Source organism: Eubalaena glacialis, chromosome 7, assembly GCF_028564815.1.
Source record: "Eubalaena glacialis isolate mEubGla1 chromosome 7, mEubGla1.1.hap2.+ XY, whole genome shotgun sequence".
Classification (NCBI taxonomy): Eukaryota; Metazoa; Chordata; class Mammalia; order Artiodactyla; family Balaenidae; genus Eubalaena; species Eubalaena glacialis.
This window is the reverse complement of record NC_083722.1, coordinates 24,914,543-24,934,157: the sequence shown is the minus strand read 5'-3', so window position 1 is coordinate 24,934,157 and position 19,615 is coordinate 24,914,543. Positions and strand designations below refer to the sequence as shown.

Genomic DNA, 19,615 nt, shown 5'->3' with positions numbered 1-19,615 from the left:
GCCCAAAATAAATAAAATAAAATTAATTAATTAAAAAAAAACAAAAAAAACCCTGAACACTATAGTCCTCCAGTAGAGCATCGATGCAAGCAACCAGCATATTCAGAGGACATAAATTTACTTTTAAATGTTATCCTACCGAAGTATGGTACCTACAGACCTACAGATACATTTATTTGATAAAATCACCAAAACCAGTCCACCTGATGAAGTTGACGTACAAAGGTGACATTCAGAGATCCTCCTGTGACATAAATCAAGAAATTTACTCAGGCAGAAGGACTCAGGAGGCAATAGCTGATGAAATAAGACACCCCCTCCCACCCCCGTGAAGGATGTTTTCATAGCCAAATAGAAGGCTGGTCCTTATTTAAAAATACAATAGGCTCTAGTTAGAACAGGGGTTCTCAAAGTGTAGGCCAGACACCTGAGGGTCCTTGGGTCCTTTTCAGGGGTTCTATAAGATCAAAACTATTTTTGTAATGTTACTAAGAGATTACGTTTTCAATCTCATCTCTCTCTTCACTGTTAAGTGACCCAGAGGCTACATGACGTGTGATATCTCAAAAGATTGAATGCAGAAGCAGAGAAGAGGATCCAGCTGTCTTTTATTAAGCCAGATACCAAAGTGATGGGCAAAAACAGTCAAATGTTGTCTGGTTTCACTAATTTCTCTTTGTTTGGAAAAAAATATTTTTCATAAAAATATAGATAATGTTATCATGTAATGGGCTAATTATTATTTTTAAATGTATTACTAACTATTTAAAATTATTTAAAAATAATTTAAAATCAATTTCTAATAGAATAAATACCAATAGATATAACCCACATAAACAAAAGCTCTGAGGTTCTCAGTAATTTTTAAAAGTGCAGGTCCTAAGACCAAAAAGTCTGAGTTGCTGTATTAAAAATTGCATACAGAATTTTTTCCCCTCTGTAAGGTTTTATCTCTTAAAAGACATAAATTTAGCTTCTCAACTTAAAGGCAAAATTCCCAAATATACCTCAAAAAGAGCCAGCTAGCAATAATGAATAAAACGTACAATAAATATATTTTAATTTAAAGCACTCTGAAATAATTACGTTCTTACCAGTTTCCCAGTAACTCAAATCATATACAGCAGGATGAGCTGATTTTCACATTAGTATGTGGGCTAAAAACTCTGAACGTTTCTTTAGCATGATACTAACTTCCCTTTCAAATGAAGATACTCCTCGTGGAAACTCTTATTCACCAAAACCTAAAATTTTAAGTCATAAGTAATAAGACCTAAGTATCCTTTGGCTAAGTCACATTAGGTAGTACTGCAGCTAGAATGTTATTAACTCACCAGCCAGTACACAGATGCTGAAGTGCTTATGTACATATATATATACATACACACACACATACATGTGAGAGAAAGAGAGAGAGAGCTCAGAATCAGTCAAAAATTCATTTTCTGGCCACTACAAAAGATCTTTTAAAACACCACACTTTCCATTTGCCTATCGCCTCAGTTGTTCAATTGTCACTGGGTCCTCCGTTCTCTGACTCATGTTGCTACTGAGTCCAAGAGAGTGTCAGGCAGGAGGTTTTCCCAAACTTAAAAGTGCAGCCTGCTCAGGGGAGGACATCTTCCCGCTCAGGGGCTCACCTCCTTCTCCCTCTAAATGGGGTGTCAGTGGCAGGTATGTCCCTGACATCACACAGGAATATAATTACCAACAGGAAAGCAGAGTCCCCACTGGAGGAAGAAAAGCAGGTCAGCAGAGACAGACAGAATGAATACGAACAAGAGGGAGAAAATTACAGGACACTCCCTTCTCCAAAATAAGAATCTGAGAGTGACATTTCAGAGCTCCAAGCATGACCCCCCATCATTTATTCCTTTGACAGAGAGCAGTGTCAACGGGAGAACAAATCCTGTGTGAAGCTTAACACTCACTTGCTATAAAGGTGCATTATGTCCTCCCATCGGCTGTGAAGAAACCCAGTGCTTTCAAACAAGAGCTCGGGGTGTTCACCTTAGGTCACGGCCACAGTGCAGCTATCTGCAGGTTTCTCTCTACAAAATGTTTTCTCTATTTGCTCTCTTAGTTTGGAAAACATTACAGAGAAATGCCTGTACGCCAAGCAGACTGCCTCATCAGGGGAAACAACTTGATTTCAAGAAAGAAAAAAATCATGACTGTTTCCTGGGGACAGCACAGTTGAAATGTCAATAATGGGCACCGGGGTCTGGAGCAACACCTCCTCCCCCACCTCCTGCTCAACACGGCTTAACCCTGCTGCACTTGGTTCCCAGATACTGTGGGGCCTTTGTCTTATAGGGATACCAACTGACGTGACAGACAATTCACCAGGTAGCACCCACAAATCTTATTTAATCAAATCAAAGAGCAAAGGGAAGGGAGAACGGAAAGTTTAGTTGGTTAACTTAGAACGAATGAGATCTCGTGTTAATCTTATTTTTTCTGGAGAATGAAATGTACGTAACTCACTGAAATTAAACTGATTTTCATGTGTGGTTTATGGACATTGTTAGTCATAACTCATCTTCACAGGCTTTTTTTTTTTTTTTTTTACTTATATTCAGTACAATCTTCACTGAAAACTTCTAGACTTATATTACTTGGTACACCGCCACCAAGTAGAAGGACAGTGATCAGAGTGCTAAGACGGCAGCAGTAGACAGGTAGGAAGGCAACGTGGTGCCACAGGAAAACACCTCTAATGTCAATACACTCTACACAGCTCCTCGGAAATGGTCTCTCTCCCATTTCTCAGGAAATAGGTTATAACTTCAATCATTACAACCAAGTTCATTATGAAGAACAAAGGAATTCAAAAATCAAGAACTTTCAGGACTTTGCATGACCACGTCTAAAATAAGTATATATATAGTTCAGTGGCAAATTGATATTTTTAAAAAACAGATGTGGAAATGTTCTAGCAAGTACCATCCATTTCCCTTTTTCCAACACAAGCCAAGTTTTGTTTAGGGCTCTATCCTCCCCAGCTCAGTGGGTGAGATCTGATAGGGTCAGGACCCGGGGGCAGGTTGGGGGTGGGTAGGTAAGCGTGTGACCCTGAGTGACCAGCTGGGTAATAGACCAACCGGAGCCAGAGAGGCTTCTGGGAAGACGACCTGCAGCACAGGGTGAAATATGCAAGGAAGGGGTCATGGATGATGTTATTTTTAGTTTTTTAAAACAATTATTTAGTATTAACTCATTTTTATTTACTAAAAAAATTTTTAAAGATTCACAGAATTGGACTTCCCTGGAGGCACAGTGGTTACGAATCCTCCTGCCAATGCAGGGGACACGGGTTAGAGCCCTGGTCCGGGAAGATCCCACATGCTGCAGAGTAACTAAGCCCATGCGCCACAACTACTGAGCCTGCGCTCTGGAGCCTGTGCTCCGCAACAAGAGAAGCCACCGCAACGAGAAGCCCACAATGAAGAGCATCTCCCACTCAAAGCAACTAGGGAAAGCCCGCACACAGCAACAAAGACCCAACGCAGTCATACATACATACATACATACATACATACATAAATAAATAAATAAATCAGGGAAGAAAGATTCACAGAATTCAAATGGCCGCAAAAATATTTAGGCAAAAAACTTCTTAATTTTAAGGAATGTGACATACTGGATTCTTCAAAAGGGCTGCTGAGACTCTTCACCAGAAAAATTTAAAGAAAGGGTACAGATAAATCATGACCAGTGACACCCAATCCTGTATCCCCAACGCCACGCTCAAGGGCCAGTTTCCATCTGCTCTCTCCACCTACATACATGTGGTGCTTCTGAACCTTAAACCCAACAAGCTAAGCCTCCCTTCCTCCTGACTCACTCCAGGTGATTTCCTGCCCAATCACCTTCCCAGGAACCCAGCCCTGAAAGCACACTTCCCCCCAGCGTGGATCCCAGGCCAGCCAGGGCTTCAGGCCTGTCAACAGGCCCTGAGATTCCAGTCACCCACTCCCCCACCGCGGCCTGCCTCATCCTCATCACCCCTTTGCCAGAACCATCTTCTATGAACTCCCTGGCCTCCAGAACCTCCCCTCATCCAGTCCATCTAATGCATGAATCTGTCACATTGATCTCTTCAAGCACAACTCATTCACTCAGCAAACAAGTACTGACCGCTCGATCAGATAACCAAGGACCACAAACTTAGTGGCTTGAAACAACACAAATGCATCTGAGGGGTCAGAAGTCCAAAACGGGTCTCAACGGACTAAAACCAAGGTGTGGGCGGGGCTGCGTTCCTTTTTGGAGGCTCTACGGGAGAAGCCTTCTCCTCGCCTTTTCCAGCTTCTAGGGACTGCCTGTACCACTCCATTCACAGTCCCCTCCTCCATCTCAAGGCCAGCAACACTGGGCCAAGTCTCCTCACACCCCACCCTTCCAGTTCTCTCCCGCCTCCCTGTTCCACACTTAAGGACCCTGGGGGTTACACTGAGCCCACCTGGATAACCTAGGACCCTCCCTACTTCAGTCAGCTGATTAGCAACCTTAATTCCGTCTGCAACCTTAATGCTCCTTTGCCTGTAACCCCACATATTCACAGGTGCTGGGGATTAGGACACGGACATGTCTGGGGGCCCTTATTCTGCTGACCATAAGCACCTGATACAAGGCACTGGGAGGGGCAAACGTTAAACACAGACTTTGCTGTCAAGCTTGTGTTAGTCCTTTGATACCAAATGTTAATTGGCTCCCACTGCTTAAAGAATTGAGCCTAAACCACTTAATCTTCTATTAAAGCCTTCCATGATTTCGAAACACTCCTGCAGGATTATCTCACACTACTTCCCTGAAGCACCCTAGCGCTGTCCTCAACCTGCAGAGCTGGGAGCACGCAACACACCGGCTTCCGCTCCACAGCCACATGCACACCACGCTCCAGCTCACACGCCACCTGCCCTCCCTCTGCCTTCTCTGAATGCCCACAAAGTCCTGTTGCGCCAGTTGGCCATTCAGCAGTGACACAAAGGGTTCAGGCAGAGGGATGACCCGGTGCTGCTCTGAGCCGGCTGTGCGGCCCGGGCATGCCACTTGACAGCCTTGCTTTCATCATCTGTCAAGTGAAAAGCAGCCCAAATTATTCTAAATCCGTTCCCAGTTCTACGAACTGGGGGGGTTTGTATCCATTTCTCTCAACCCCCAAAGTCACTGTCCAATCAAGGTCACCATCACGTCAACTGGATTAGTGCACTCCCTCCCGATAGAGGGTCCCTGCCTCCAGTCTTGCGTTGCTCCCCGCCCCCCAAAAAGCACCTTTCTAGGTTACTCACCTCAAAACCAGTTAAAGGCTCTTAGGAAAATGTCCAAACCCCTCAGTGTGGCCCCAGACCCCTGCTTCCTCCTTCGATTTTCCTCACTATCGGTTCCTCATGTGCTACCTGCTTCCTCACCTCAGAGCCGTTGCCCGAATGCCTACTTCCTCTTTCCACCAGGCAGATGTCTGCTCGTTCTCCAGGCACCCTTCCCCGGCCCTCCCGGTCTGATTTACGGGTCCTTCCTGTCTGCGCCCATAGCACCCCACACTACACTCTCCGTTCTCATCACCGTGGTACTAGTATCTGTTCCCCATCAGTATCCTCCAGACTGCAACTTCCACACGGGCAGCACCGTCAACCTCATCCACCACCCTAGGTACAGACTGGGGGTGGTCACCCAAATTCTGGATAGAGCAGGAGGACTTTTAGCTGCTCACAGCCACCCAGAATCAAGATGAGATTTCCCGGTCTGTCTTGCAGCTTCATGTGGCTGCATGTTTAAAGTTCTGGCCAAGCAGACACAGCAAAATTGTCTAGGGACAGTTTCTGGGAACTTCCCTAAGAGAAAGCACGAATGAATCCTCTGTCCTTTCTACCTCTGTCTCTTCCTCCATCCTGCTGCCTCTAAGCCTTACACACAGTGAGCTAGGAGCCTACAGTTGGGTCATACCTGTACCTCTTTCTCCAGCCCTTTATGGGAAATACAATACCTTGTTTTGAGATGCCATTATTGGAACCATTGTTATTTTGGAATCTCTGTCATCTGTACTCAAATTTAATTGCAACACACACAGCCATATCCACAGTACCAATAATTATCTGTTGCATCAAGTACATACCTCACCTCTTCTACTGGATCATAATCTATTTGTCAGTAGGTGTATTGTCATGTGTCTCTGCGGGATCCATGCACCCGAGCAGAGGGCAGCACACAGAACTCCTCAACGGTGAGTAAGTGTGGATGGTCAATGAATTGATGACCACGTGGCTACTGATGCAGACAGGCTCAGTCCAAGCTACACGGGCTACCTTAACCTTGGCTCACTGTTGCGGCCAACCAAAATAAAGTTAAAAAAAGAGTGTCTACACTACTATGTATAAAACAGATAACTAATGAGGACCTCCTGTATAGCACAGGGAACTCTACTCGCTCTGTGGTGACCTAAATGGAAAGGAAATCCAAAAAAGAGGGGATATATGTATACATATGGCTGATTCACTTTGCTGTACAGCAGAAACTGACACAGCAGTGTAAAGCAACTATACTCCAATTAAAAAGAAAAAAAAAAAGTGTCAGTGTCTACCATTATTTGATCAGGGAATAGTTCAGAGCCTAGACACCAGAGTTCATTCTCTTCCCTCCTCAGGCACAGGGTCACCAGTGTATTCTATCACTGGCTTATTCCACCTGAAAGCTCTACAAGGTAATACGCAAATAAGCAAGGTCCTTTAACACAGACATTAAAAGAACATCCTCTGCTCCTGGGCGGGTGGGATGTCTAGCAATTTGCTCTACTCCCTCAGCCTGGTTGGGGGAACAGCAACCCTAAGCAGGGAAACCAGTGCCCCACAGCCCGCTTCCCCAGGTGGGCCCCTCACCTGTGCAGTGTTATGAAGTCTCAGGCTTCTCTGGCTATTGAGGCATACTCACCTTCACACAGCCATAAGCACAGATTACAGAACTGATCATACTTGAAAGGTACATATTTAGAGACATTCATGCAAATAATTGCCAGATACCTACTACATGCCAGACAGTACACAGGTACCAAGGATACTTAGGGAGCATGCCAGACACTGAGCAGAGAGAGAAGGAAAGCACTAGTCATCCTCACTTGACGAATGAGGAGACTGAGGCACACAGAGGCTAGTTAGTTATGTATAACCAAGGTTACACAAGCCGGAAGGGGTGAGAACATCTAATTGAGTCAAAAGCATCAAAGGTTCTAGGCTGTATGAGTTTGACTTACAAAGAACAGGACTTTTCTGTTATTTAGTTTGCTTTGCTTTTGTGTTTCCGTCGGTGGGGAGCAATTGAGGAAGCATCCAAGTACAGCCTACAAGGCACATCTGGGGCGATGTGAGTCTGTGGTGTGTGCAGAGTGAAAAGTGCAGGCAGGAAACGACGCTGGATCAAGGATGGCCCTAACAGGGAGTAAACGAAGGTTTTAGGGTGGAGCGCATGATCCCATTAACCTGTCAGAAGACCTCTGTGACAGCACAGCTGGGAGCAGAACACAGGGAGGCAGGAAGGAGCAGGGGGAAACCAGGCACCTAGGAAGGGTTGGCGGGGGGTGAAGGCTGGGGGCAGCGGACAGAGCAGAGCCCGAATGGACACCTGGTGACTGACGGTTGGAGGGAGCGGGGGAAGGATGCAGCTGACAGGAGAAGGACCCAGGCAGTGCCGCCAGCCTGACGGCCTGGCCAAACAGGTGATGGCGGTGCTCCTGGCCATGCCGGCCAACAGGAGACAGGTTTGGAGGGCAACCAGGTGAATCAGCTGATGAGAAGTTCTGAACCTGGAGCTCAAAAGAAAGAAGTGGATTAGAAATGAAAGTCTGGGGTGGGGAGTATGACTCCGCGTGAGGGGGGAGCACGGCTCTGGGGGAGGCACGAGGGCCTCGCCCGCCCGGCCCCTGCGTGGCTGGCAGCTTGCAGCACATGGCGCTCTGCAGCATCCTGCCGGGGCCGGGCTGGGGCGGCCGCCGGGGCCCCCACGTGACGGGGAGACCCGGGACTCTCGGAGGCCGTGGCTGGCGCTCGGGGCCCTGCCTGCGGCCAGAGGGGGGCAGCGACTGCAGCCTGGGTCGGTCAGCGGCCCTTGGAGCCCGGCCGGCATGAGGCAGCCAAGGCCTGGGCCTGGTTACCTGGGCGGAGGGCGGGCAAAGTGGGGACCCGCCACCCCCGGGGACCAGTGGGAAGGTCCATGGAAGTTGGACCTGGTCGGCCTGTTTTCAGAGGGAGGCCCGGGTTAGAGGACCCTTTAGCCACTGTGGAGGAAGTTAGATCTTCAGGGTGCAGCTCTACAGACCCTTTTGGGTGTCGGGGGAGGGCCCAGTTCCATTCGCTCTCACCCAGGCTGGGCCTGGGCCATGCGGCGCCCTCATGTCACTCTGGCTGCAGATCGTTCTCCTCCCAGGTCACTGGGAGAAAGTTTCCCTACCCTCCTCCTTCGTTGGGATGCTCTTGTTAACATTTTCGGCTCACCTGCATCTTTCTGCCTGGGTGGGCTTTTAAGGCTTCTAGGCATTTGTACGCTTTTGGTTTAAAACCATAGTGGGAGGTATAGAGCCCATTGCTGGCAGGTCTTTTACCTGCTGATTGTATATTTCTGGGGCTAGACTTTAAAGCAGCCCTTTTCGTTGTTACTAGGAAGACATGTTAGGGAAAGAAAAAAAAAAAGAGTGACTTTTGTCGAAAGCTAAATATTTGAAAAATTGACCCAATTAATACAAGTTTTAGGTGAAGTTCTTTGAGACATGAAGGGAGGTTAGGATGTGTTCTTGGAAAGGTCTTTTCAGATTCTGAAAGGCTTTTCAAAGTGCAAGCGTTGGGGCTTCCCTGGTGGCGCAGTGGTTAAGAATCCACCTGCCAGTGCAGGGGACACGGGTTCGAGCTCTGGTCCGGGAGGTCCCACATGCCGCGGAGCAACTAAGCCCGTGCACCACAACTACTGAACCCACATGCCACAACTACTGAAGCCCGTGCGCCTAGAGCCTGTGCTCCGCAACAAGAGAAGCCACGGCAACAAAGAGTAGCCCCTGCTCGCCACAACTAGAGAAAGCCCGCGTGCAGCAACGAAGACCCAATGCAGCCAAAGATAAATAAATAAATAAATAAATTTAAAAATAAATAAATCAATAAAGTGCAAGTGTGGAAAACGCTTGTGGCGAAGGGGGGTAAAAAAAAGCAGGTCCAGAAGTTTACTCCTGACTGTACCCATCCTGTAGAAGATGGAATCATGGATGCTGCCAATTTTGAGCAGTTCCTTCAGGAAAGAATGAAAGTGCATGGAAAAGCTGAGAATCTCAGAGGAGGTGTTATAACAACCGAAAGAAGCAAAAGCAAAATCACTGTAACTTCCGAGGTGCCTTTTTCCAAAAAGTATTTGAAATATCTCACCAAAAAATATTTGAAGAATAATTATCTACATGATCGGTTATGCGTAGTTGCTAACAGCAAAGAAAGTTATGAGTTAACGTTACTTCTAGATTAATCAAGATGAATAAGAGGAGGAAGATGAGGACTGAAACTCAGTTATCTGGAGTATTTTATATGAATTCTTAAATAAAATTTAGGAAAAAAAAAAGAAATGTCTGAGATGGACAATGGGTTGGGTGGGTGGGTGAATACTTGAATCCATGGGTTAAATCACCCACTGAGATTGGTTTTCCAACAGTACTTTGCAACTATTCACCTACATCTTGAATTTCGGGAAGCACTTTAAAATATGCCAGTCCCATTTCCTAAAAGACAGTGAACTCAAGCATGGAGGTCTGTACCAGGGCTCAATGTAGAGCACCCACCTCACTCTGCACTCGCAGCCACCTTCCTCTGGGTCGCTGAGCCTCTTCCAAACCTACCGTGCCTTGCAAAGAAAACAAAAAGGATCTGTCATAACAAGCCCAGTACATACAGCATTCTCCTGGGTTCACGAAGTCCTGAAACACTGTCTTTAAGGGGGTATTTGGAGAAGTTCCGACCTGTTTCACAGGACAACTGTCTTCTTGGCTAAAACAGACTTGCAAACAATGGAAGGCCGCACAGATCTAGATATGAGATCCTCTGCAAGCCTCTGACCGGTCCCTTAAAGACCCAGCTTAAACAGGCCGAGCTCTACTTCAACCCCATTTCTAACACACAAATCAGAATGCAATTGCAAATAGCTGGGAGACAAACATTTAAGAGGCTTTTAAGCAACATTTTGTGCTATGGGCAGCTACTTATAATTCTAAATCTGACTGCAGCCTGATGTGATCACTTGATTAACTGACGTGATTACCTGAATATTCAAAATAAATTGTCATGTTCTTCAAGCTAATTCATACAAAATATACAAAGGCAGCGTTACAGCTTTGGTTGAAATTAAAAGAGGGTGGAGAAACATAATTAACAAAGATAAGTTATGCACCCCCCTCGAGAGAAAATGTCTTAGATTTTAATTCAAACCTGTGTAACATAAATAAGGGTGTGACACGAAAACACATTTCTTTTTAAAAACTCAATCTAAACCTCCATATTTTATAACTGTTGTTCAGGTGTGTGTGGGGGGGTGGGGGAATGGGAGGAACAGGCAGAGTGAAAGTGTGTTTCCAAAAGAAAAAAGCCTGGTACGATGTGGCATTTTTAAAAGCAAACACAACCCAGCAATCAATCTATCATCTCCTCTACAGAGTGTCTAAAGCCAACAGTTATTTTATCACCTGGTTACATTCCATGTTAATATATAAACTATTCTGTGAATTTTGTGATCCTCATATTTTAGGAATTATGGTACTTAACAGCCATCATAATGTTGTCAGACCTAGTGACCCACACCCAGAAAGAAAATGAGGAAGTCCTAAAAGAGTAAGAATCCCAAGAGAATTGAAGGGCTGGGGAAGGTGTTATTCTGAACAGTCCGAACAAGCAGCCTTTAACCAGGCCTGTGTCAGAATGACCCAGATGTTCTCAAAACACACAGGATGTACACCTCTACTCAAGGGAGACCAGACAATCTGCAGATGGAGGCTCCCTGGGGGATGTGGGTGCCCTTCCCTCCCAACCCACACCCCTCAGGTCTTATACACCTTGTAGATCAAACCCAGGCGGCGCTGGGGACAGACAATCTGCAGATGGAGGCTCCCTGGGGGATGTGGGTGACCTTCCCTCCCAACCCACACCCCTCAGGTCTTATACACCTTGTAGATCAAACCCAGGCGGCGCTGGGGTCAGACAAGGAAACCGACGCTGGATGCCCTCAACCAGTCTGGGTTTGAACCCGGCCTCTGTCACCTGCTAGCTGGGGGGCCTTGAACAAGTCACTTAACCTTTCTGTGCCTTAGTTTCTCATCTGTAAAACTGGGGTACCTACCTCATGGGGGGATTTGGTGAGGCCAAAATGAATTGACAGATGTAGAGCACCTTAGAAAAGCACCTGGCATGTAGTGTATTTAGCACCCACAAAACAGCCTCATTCTCTTCATAAGTTGCAAACACTGCCTAACTGCAGTGTCATTTATTCTTCTGAAGAACATTATAACAAAAGATTGAGTCAGCTGAGTAAACAATGCTTCAGTGAACATCCTATCCTCTAATAGAGGGATTATTTTTTAACTACGCTCATCAAATTAAGTCAGTCCCCTACTTAACTTTTATGTATAATACCGATAGTCTGGACACCCTCCAAAGGAGGCACAGGTATTATCACCTGCAAGTTCTACACGGAAGTCTCAGAGGTGGAGTGACTGGCCTGCCGGAGCCTGCCCAGCCTTGTGGGGCAGAGCTGGATCCCTATCCTGTGCAGCTGCTAACCTGAAAGGCCTCTTCTCCAATCCCCTTCCTATAGCTTTGCTAACTTTAAAAAAAGCACAGTAGATGCTCTTAATAAATGCACCTCAGATCCACAGTAGAGCTAAACATTCGGAAGTTCTGTAAGAAGTAAACTCAAATTTTCACAGAGGTACATATCAGCTCACAAACAGGGCAGACAGAGGTGTCAACAACTCCTGTAGATATTAAGGTAATGTATTTCTTCTGCCAAAACCTGAAGCAAAGGTACCCTGAACGCTACCCTCAAGGGACGTACAGCGCACGGCCAAACTTCCCAGGGAAGCAAATGAATAATTATTGAATTCGGTGTCATAAGAAACTGTTCTTTGGGGAAGGAGAAATTCACAACAGTTACTCTGTAGGAGTGTGTGCTATCCCAAGACAGAAGGAACAGGTACTCTGGGGTTCTGAACAACTCAGATAAAATAAGGACCAGAGTGGCCAATTCTCCAGTGTGGCTTTAATTAGGTCTGTTTAGTATGCACTTATTAGAGATTAGCTCTGACACAGTAAAACTGTTGACAATGGGGAAAGAAAAGGGCAGAGGGCGTGTGCTAGCAGGAGGGCGTGAACCTAGTGTCAGGACTGTCGTTCGCAACTGCAGGTGTTTCAAGAAAATGGTTATTCTAACTGCAGAAAGCATGAGAGTCCCAGCACTAAAAATCTTAAGTGAAAAATTATTTCCTAAATCCCAGTCAGCAAGAAAACATACATCAAACAAAAGGTGCCAAAGTCTAACTTAAGATACAAGGAATACTGAGACACTGCACACAACTGTGCTTAAATAGGAAAGATACGGATTCAGTCTTCCTAAAAACTCACCAAGTATGAATATTTTCAATCCAGGGGCCACACAATTCTAAAAGCAAATGCATTCAAGTCATATAAAAGTGTCCCCATAGAGGAAACGTGCCAGTGGGAATCAAAGAGCTTGGTAATGATAACATTTATGGGTTGAAATCGGGATCGGATGGGAGGAGGTATTCTATGACAAAAACTCAAAATGAGGCCAGTCTACCTTCCTGAACAACTCACTTTGCTAGGCCGGAACATCTCCAGCGGTTACGTTTAACCTCTTAAGGAGAAAACTGTTAATTTCCATCACTGATTCTGACATCTACCTTACTGAGACCTAAATGATTTCAACTTTCATTCTCTATCCCTAGTCAAACAGAAACAAAGGATTTGCTCTCGGCAAAAGTGAAAATAAAAAATTTTCGTTCTGAGACGGACCTGAAAATCACCTTGGTGTAATTGTTTATTTTTAAAGAAAGGGACCAATGCCCAGAGTTGATTTTCTTAAGGCTGATGGCAAGTTTAGGATAGGGAACCAGGGCAGCCGGGCTCTATACAAGGATGAGGCACTCTACCTGAACCACTGTGCCTGCCAAACCTCTCAGATTACTTCCGTTTTAATAACAAAGAAATATGCGTGTGCTTTACCATAATCCTGTATTAGGAGGCAATGTTTATTTTAATATCTCTTACGTGAGCTGAGGTAACTCAGTGGGTGAGAGGAGCCCAGAGGCCTTGGTTCTCACTCCTGGCTCTGCCAGCAACTGGCTCCATGAGCTTCAGCAATACTGAGACTTTGCTTTTCTCACCAACAATACTTCATGAAAAGCTGGGAAGCATCCTGATTTCAGTAATATTAAAATGCGAAAGAGGGCTTGTGTGATTTTACCATGCCACTGACTGTAAGCTGCATCTCTACCCAGATATGTTAAAATGTGAAAAACTGCCTGAAAATGGATGAAATGTGGTGGAAACACACACCTGTAAAGTGGCGGACAAACACCGGCTGCAAAGAGGACCGGGGACCCGAGAGGGGGAGAAAGGGCCTGTCTGGATGGAACGTGGGCCTTTAAGATGTTTCCACCTGAGGACAAAGCCTCCTCCCTCTTCCCCCACGACACCGCATTTCTTCTAACTCCCAGGCCTGAGAGCGCCCTTCCTCTTGCTGGCCCTCAATCCAGCTGGTCTCCAAGTTGCGTAGATCCTGTCCTAGAAACATCCTCATGTGATTAGCTCGCTCCAGTCTGTGCTCATGGCTGTGGCTCCAGGTGAGGCCTCACCACTGCCCTGGCCTCCAACAGCCTCCCAGCCCACCCCCACACAGCCCCGGTGTCCGTCCTTGCCAATCCCCGCCACGCACTCTGACCACACTCGTATTCTTGGAACACAGGATTCACAACGCACTCCTTCTGGTTCAAAAGCTTCAGCGGTCCTGTTACCCAACATCTCAGGAAAGACAGCAGGCTAGTGGGTCAAGACCACCCAGGCTGGAATGCTTTGTGATCTTGGGCAAGTCTAAAACTTCTGAGTCTCCATTTCCTCATCTGTAAAGTGGGAAAGCTCACAGTACCAATTAATAGTACTTGAGATAAATCCACATAAAAGGGCTCAATGCAGAGTTTGATACGTAATAAGTTTAATAAAAGTTAGCCCTTATTATTATCAACAACTTGCCTTTCTAACCTTTCTTTCTACTTCTGCCCTATTAGCTTCAGGCAACTGGGCTACTTGCTTTAATGCCCAATGATTCACTTGTTTGCTCTCCAAGCTCTCCAAACTCCCTCTCCTAGAATGCCCATCCTCTGACCTCTGTGCGCCCGTAAGATTCCTCTATGACAGGTAAAGTGAAATTCAAATATTGATTCAGCTCTCTTTCATTTAATCCAATCATCTCTTTGATGGGGCCTGACATCCTTGGAGGCCCTTACAGCCGACACACCCCCATGTCCACAGAGGCCCTTCCTGAAACTGTAGTTAGCAGCCAGGTAAGTGAGGTGAGATTTAAATCCACTTCCTCAGTTTGGGATGGGCCCCAGGTTATCAGATTTCATTGTTCTAGTTATTACTTCAAGTAACCAAGGCCAAAATCAATCACCTCAAGGCCAAGGACCCTCTTTGGAAGGTGGTGGGAAGGGAAGTTCCCACTTGAGAATATGGTAACAAGGGGTCCAGACTAGCTGGCAGTCATCCTGCAAAATCAGCCTATGGACATAACCAACATCTGAGGAGATTTCAGAGAAACAGAGCAAAAGTTCTGCCTATGGGACTTTTCAGGTCAGATGGTCATTTAAGCCCATCTGCACTGGGTTTTCTGTCTCTTGCACGAAAAACAGGCCTATCAGTGCTAGGCACTGATACATCTAACATGGTGAGCTCTGCCACAAAGCTTTCCCAGAAACAGTGAGACAAGCCCCCTGGAAATCTGCTTCTGATACCCTTCTAGTCCAAGGTACAGATTAAGTATGGGTATAAAAGGATTAAAGTGTAAACTCATTCAGGAAGCCCTTTGGAGTCAGAAACTGTCGTTCAGCTTTGTATACAACCTCTTCCCCCAAGACACACACACACACAGTACACACTCAGTAACTGACAAGTCAATAAATTAATAAAGAGAGTAAATCAAATGTGGGCTAAAAGGAAGGAATAGACTTGACACAGATTTGAAAATGGCAAATTGTTAATCTTGGATGGCTGGAAGATGGACCTTTAATCATGAGGTTAGATTTTTAAGTTACAGAGTAACAGAGTTACATAAAGGGCAGACCCCACTGACCAAATCCTCCCAGCAGCAAGGACAGAGGAAGGAGCAGGTATGTTACAGGAGACAGAGCTATGTGATTTGGACAAGTCACTTGGCATCTCTAGGCCTTAGTTCTCAATTCTTTATAAAAGAGGTAGGGGACAGCACTTCTCACAGGGAGGCTGTAAGAATTATGTACGGAAAGCAACTATTAATAGGAAGGTGCTCACATCTGTAATACCTGAAACTGAATGCATGCAAAGACAGACCTATTTTGGGTAACTAACGGAAAGATTATCCCATCAGTAACAGAAGAGCTGGTAGGCACAAAGAAGGTATTAAACATAATTACAAATTTTCTTAGGGGAAGGATGTGGCCCCGAGTAAGAAAGAAGTAAAACCATCACTCACACTCTCTACTATCTACTTAGGCATCAAAGTCACCCTAAAGGAAGGTAAACAGTTTTGCCTTGATTTGTATAATTCAAGTTGGAAATAAGACACCCAAGTACCGATACTCACTCCTACAAACAGGAGGGCAATCAACAGTTATGCTAAGAGGAAAAGAGGAGGCAGTGGAAAAAAGATTCTTGCAAACATCCAAAAATTAAGAATTATGACACCCCTCCCGCACAAAAAAGAAAAAGGAAGCTCAGTCGATCCCAGGGAAGGAGATAACTCACCTCATTTTCAAAAGTGACTTTGCAGGAATACTGGAATTACTGTCTGTGAAAACCTAGTTTTGAATATTTTCCCAGTTACTTGAGATTCTCCAGCTTTATCCTTGGCCACATCCCCTAAACCTCACTTCCCCTTCCCCAAGAAGAAAAATAAGTGAAGAAGAAACATTTATCAAACCACTATTTGGCAAGCCCCATGCTGGGCACTTTCAACTGTGTCATCTCTTGGAATCCCTAACAATTCTGCAACGTGAAACCTGTGGACAGATGAGGAAATTGAGTCAAGAGGGTGAGGACAGTGTCTGAAGTTATGATGTACTTTTCTTGAAAAAAATCTGGCCATCAAATCTTAATACACTTTCTACTTTCACTTGTCAGCCCAGTTCTGTTCTGTATTCTGTAAAATTAACAATCTGTAACCATCAATAACACTCTCCCTTTTGTCTTCAGTTAGAAACAGAAAAGAAATACAAAAAAGAGGAACTGTACAGAAAAAATTCCTGGCAATGAGAAGTTAAAATCTGGGGTAAGAATCTAAAAGGGACATGAGTGACATTTCTCTTTCAAGTACGGAGCTTTCCTTGGAGAATCCCAGGCAGCTTCCGAACGAACTAAAAAAGTGATCCGCTTGTCCCCTAACCGCAGATGGAAAGTTAAAGTGTTCGTCCACAGCCAAACCGGCTGTGTCTCTATCTGAGATTATGCACCGAACGCTGTTGGCTGAGAGGTGGTGCAAGCAAAACAAGTGCACACCAACAGGTTATCTACGGAGTGGTTAGGCGAAGTTACAAAACCTAACAAGCAACGTTACCTCTTCCGTACTACCCTATAAAGAAAGCACTTCCTGCCACGGGGCCCGCTATTAAAGAATTAAGGCTGCTCGCTCCCCACTATTCTCCCGCCGCATGCCTAGGTTCCGCAGCCCAGCTCACAAGTCATGCACTGGATTCTTCCATACGGGACTCCTCACCCCTCATCCCAAAGTGGGCCAAATGCATTATCCAATTTGCAATCAAGAAGCCAGGAGCTGAGCTGAACTACAATCGTGAGCAGGGGAAACCATCAACCTAAAAGTGCAAGGGCACGGAACGGTTGCAAGACACAGTTTAAAAGAACAAGCCTTGCTTCAGGCACGACTCCCTCCACACCGAGGCGGGCGTGCGGACGCGGGGGTGGGGTGGGGGCCGAGTCTTATTGCGTGTAAACTGTAAAAGAGCCTTTTCCTTGCCACTCGCAGCAGACGCGACCCCAGGGCTTCCCCGGCCGCCCCCGCGCTCGGACTCCCGCTAGGGTCGCCCAGGTGGCTCTCCAGTCCCCTCCCCCGCCGGCCTCCCCGAGGATCCGCGGGCTACAGTTATCTGGTTTTAATAAAAACCGAAGCGTTCCCAGGCTAGCGGGCTCCCACTCCGAGGGGCGGGAGGGTAAGAGAGAAAAGAAAAGGCCGGAGGCGCCGCGCACCGACCCGCGTCGCGACCCCGTGGCAGCTCTCCCAGCTCCCTCGGGTTTTGTTCTCCCCTGAGGAAGCGCGATCGCTCTCGGGGCTCTTCCCCGGACCTCCGGCCGCGCGTTCATCCCGCCCGGGCGGTCAGATCCGAGCGCAACAGCCCACCCGCCCTGCTTCCCGTCGGCGCGCCGGGTGCGTTCCCGCCGCGCCCGTCAGCGTGCACACTGCCCGCCGGCGGCTTCCACCGCCGAACAGGTGAGACAGCATCGCGCGGAAACTCCCGAGACGTCCGCACAGCTCTCCCCCCGCCCGCCATCGCGCCCGGGAGCGGGCCGGCGCCCCCGGAGCTGCCGAACTCCTCCGCCACGCGGGCGCAGCGCGGGCCGCGACCGGCAGTCGCTCGTGCGCACCGGGCTCAGGACCCAATGGTGGGTCGCAACCCTCGGTCCCGGCCGCGCGCCGGCGCGGGTGTCATGGCCGAGCGGCGGCCGGGCGAAGTTTCCTGGAGCCGCCCGCTTACCTCTTAGGCCGAGGGTGGCTGCGGCTCCGAGAAGCGGCGAGGCGGCGGCGACGGCAGCGCCCGGGGCCAGCCGAGCCAGGAAGAGGCGGGAGGGAGTGACGGGCCAGCAGCAGCCGCCGGGATGGGAAGAGGAAGGCGCCGGGTATCTACAATCTGAACGTGGGCTGACCGTGACGTCACAATGGCGCGGCCAGCCAATCGCCGCCGGGAGGCCGAATCAAGCGCTATGATGTCATGCGGCCCCGGAGCCAATCGCGAGACAATAGAACTTTCGTGATTGTAAATTCGAGAATCCGACGCAGTGGGGAACCGTGGTCTGGGTTGGTCCCCTCCGGTTCACGTGTCTCTGGGCAATTTTATCCCCTTTCTTCCTAATAAGCCTGCGTGGAACGCAGAGCCTGCGCAATAGCACCAGTGAAGTTCCCGATGCCCTGAACTCTGATTCTCTTAGTGCCAGGCGTGGCGAGGTTGTGTCCGCGTTTGGACAGCAGAAGCCCACTCTGGTGCCGTCTCCTCGCGGGTTCTGGAAGGGAGCCAGTTCTTCTTGGTTTTGGATGAAAGGGTTAAATGCCTGCGGAGATCACCGGAGCGAACAAGATAAGGCAACAACAAAAAAGCGCTCAAAACTGATGCTATAGCTTAACTCCCGGTGGGTAGATTTACCGTGATTTTTCTTAGGGATTCTGATTTTCCCTTAGTGATCACTACCAACTCCCTTTCTCCTCAAGACTTTTTGTAGAAGGAGGAAATGTGGTGGAGTAAGTGACATCTTTTCAGCTAGACAGGTTTAAGCACATAAGACAAAGTGCTTTGTGCTCAGGGCACAAGTGGAAGATCCTTGCTGTTTTTCATTGATATTTGGATAACTTAAGGCCTTCATCATCCTAGTATCCTATGCTTTCCCCATATCAAGCCCCAGAAATTAAGCCTTTCTCCCAGTGCCCTCTGGCTGTATTTCTATTACCCCATGCCCATGGACCCAACATAGTCAACTGTTTAATGTAGGCAAGTTTATTCTTTTATTTTATTTTATTTTATTTTATTATTTATTTTTGGTTGCATTGGGTCGGTTGCTGTGCGCGGGCTTTCTCTAGTTGCGGTGAGCAGGGGCTACTCTTCTTTGCCGTGTGTGGGCTTCTCATTGTGGTGGCTTCTCTTGTTGCGGAGCACAGGCTCTAGGCACGCGGGCTTCAGTAGTTGTGGCTCGCGGGCTCTAGAGCGCAGGCTCCGTAGTTGTGGCTCATGGGCTTAGTTGCTGCGTGGCATGTGGGATCTTCCCGGACCAGGGCTCGAACCCGTGTCCCCTGCATTGGCAGGCGGGTTCTTAACCACTGGGCCACCAGGGAAGCCCAAGTTTATTCTTTTAGGTATTTACAATGTTTATCATGTGCCAGCCGTTCCAGGCCCTCGGCCATTGCCCATTGCCTTAAGAATACAGGTGTGCAAACTATATACAAATGAGATAATGTAAACATAAACAAATAACAAGATTTTTAACAGTCGATTGCCATTCAACTCCACAAACACTGACTTCAGTTTGACAGATACTATGCTAGGTGTTAGAAATAAAAAACTGCAAGGATCCCCTCCCCCTGTGAAATGATATAGTCAGGAAACAACTACCAT

The 19,615-nt window shown here is 47.1% G+C and overlaps 1 protein-coding gene and 1 pseudogene across 2 annotated transcripts in view; one reads left to right on the top strand and one right to left on the bottom strand.

Annotated features, from left to right (window-relative positions):
* Positions 1-18,165, bottom strand: part of ELOVL5 (ELOVL fatty acid elongase 5) — a 68,281-nt gene extending 50,116 nt beyond the window's left edge. For both annotated transcript variants that reach the window (XM_061194964.1, XM_061194963.1), the window contains exon 1: positions 17,990-18,165. The gene's annotated coding sequence lies outside the window, so the exon portion shown is untranslated. The remainder of the gene's footprint in view (positions 1-17,989) is intronic.
* LOC133095681 (large ribosomal subunit protein eL22-like) lies at positions 7,652-9,529 on the top strand (annotated as a pseudogene).
* Positions 18,166-19,615: the final 1,450 nt, after the last annotated feature.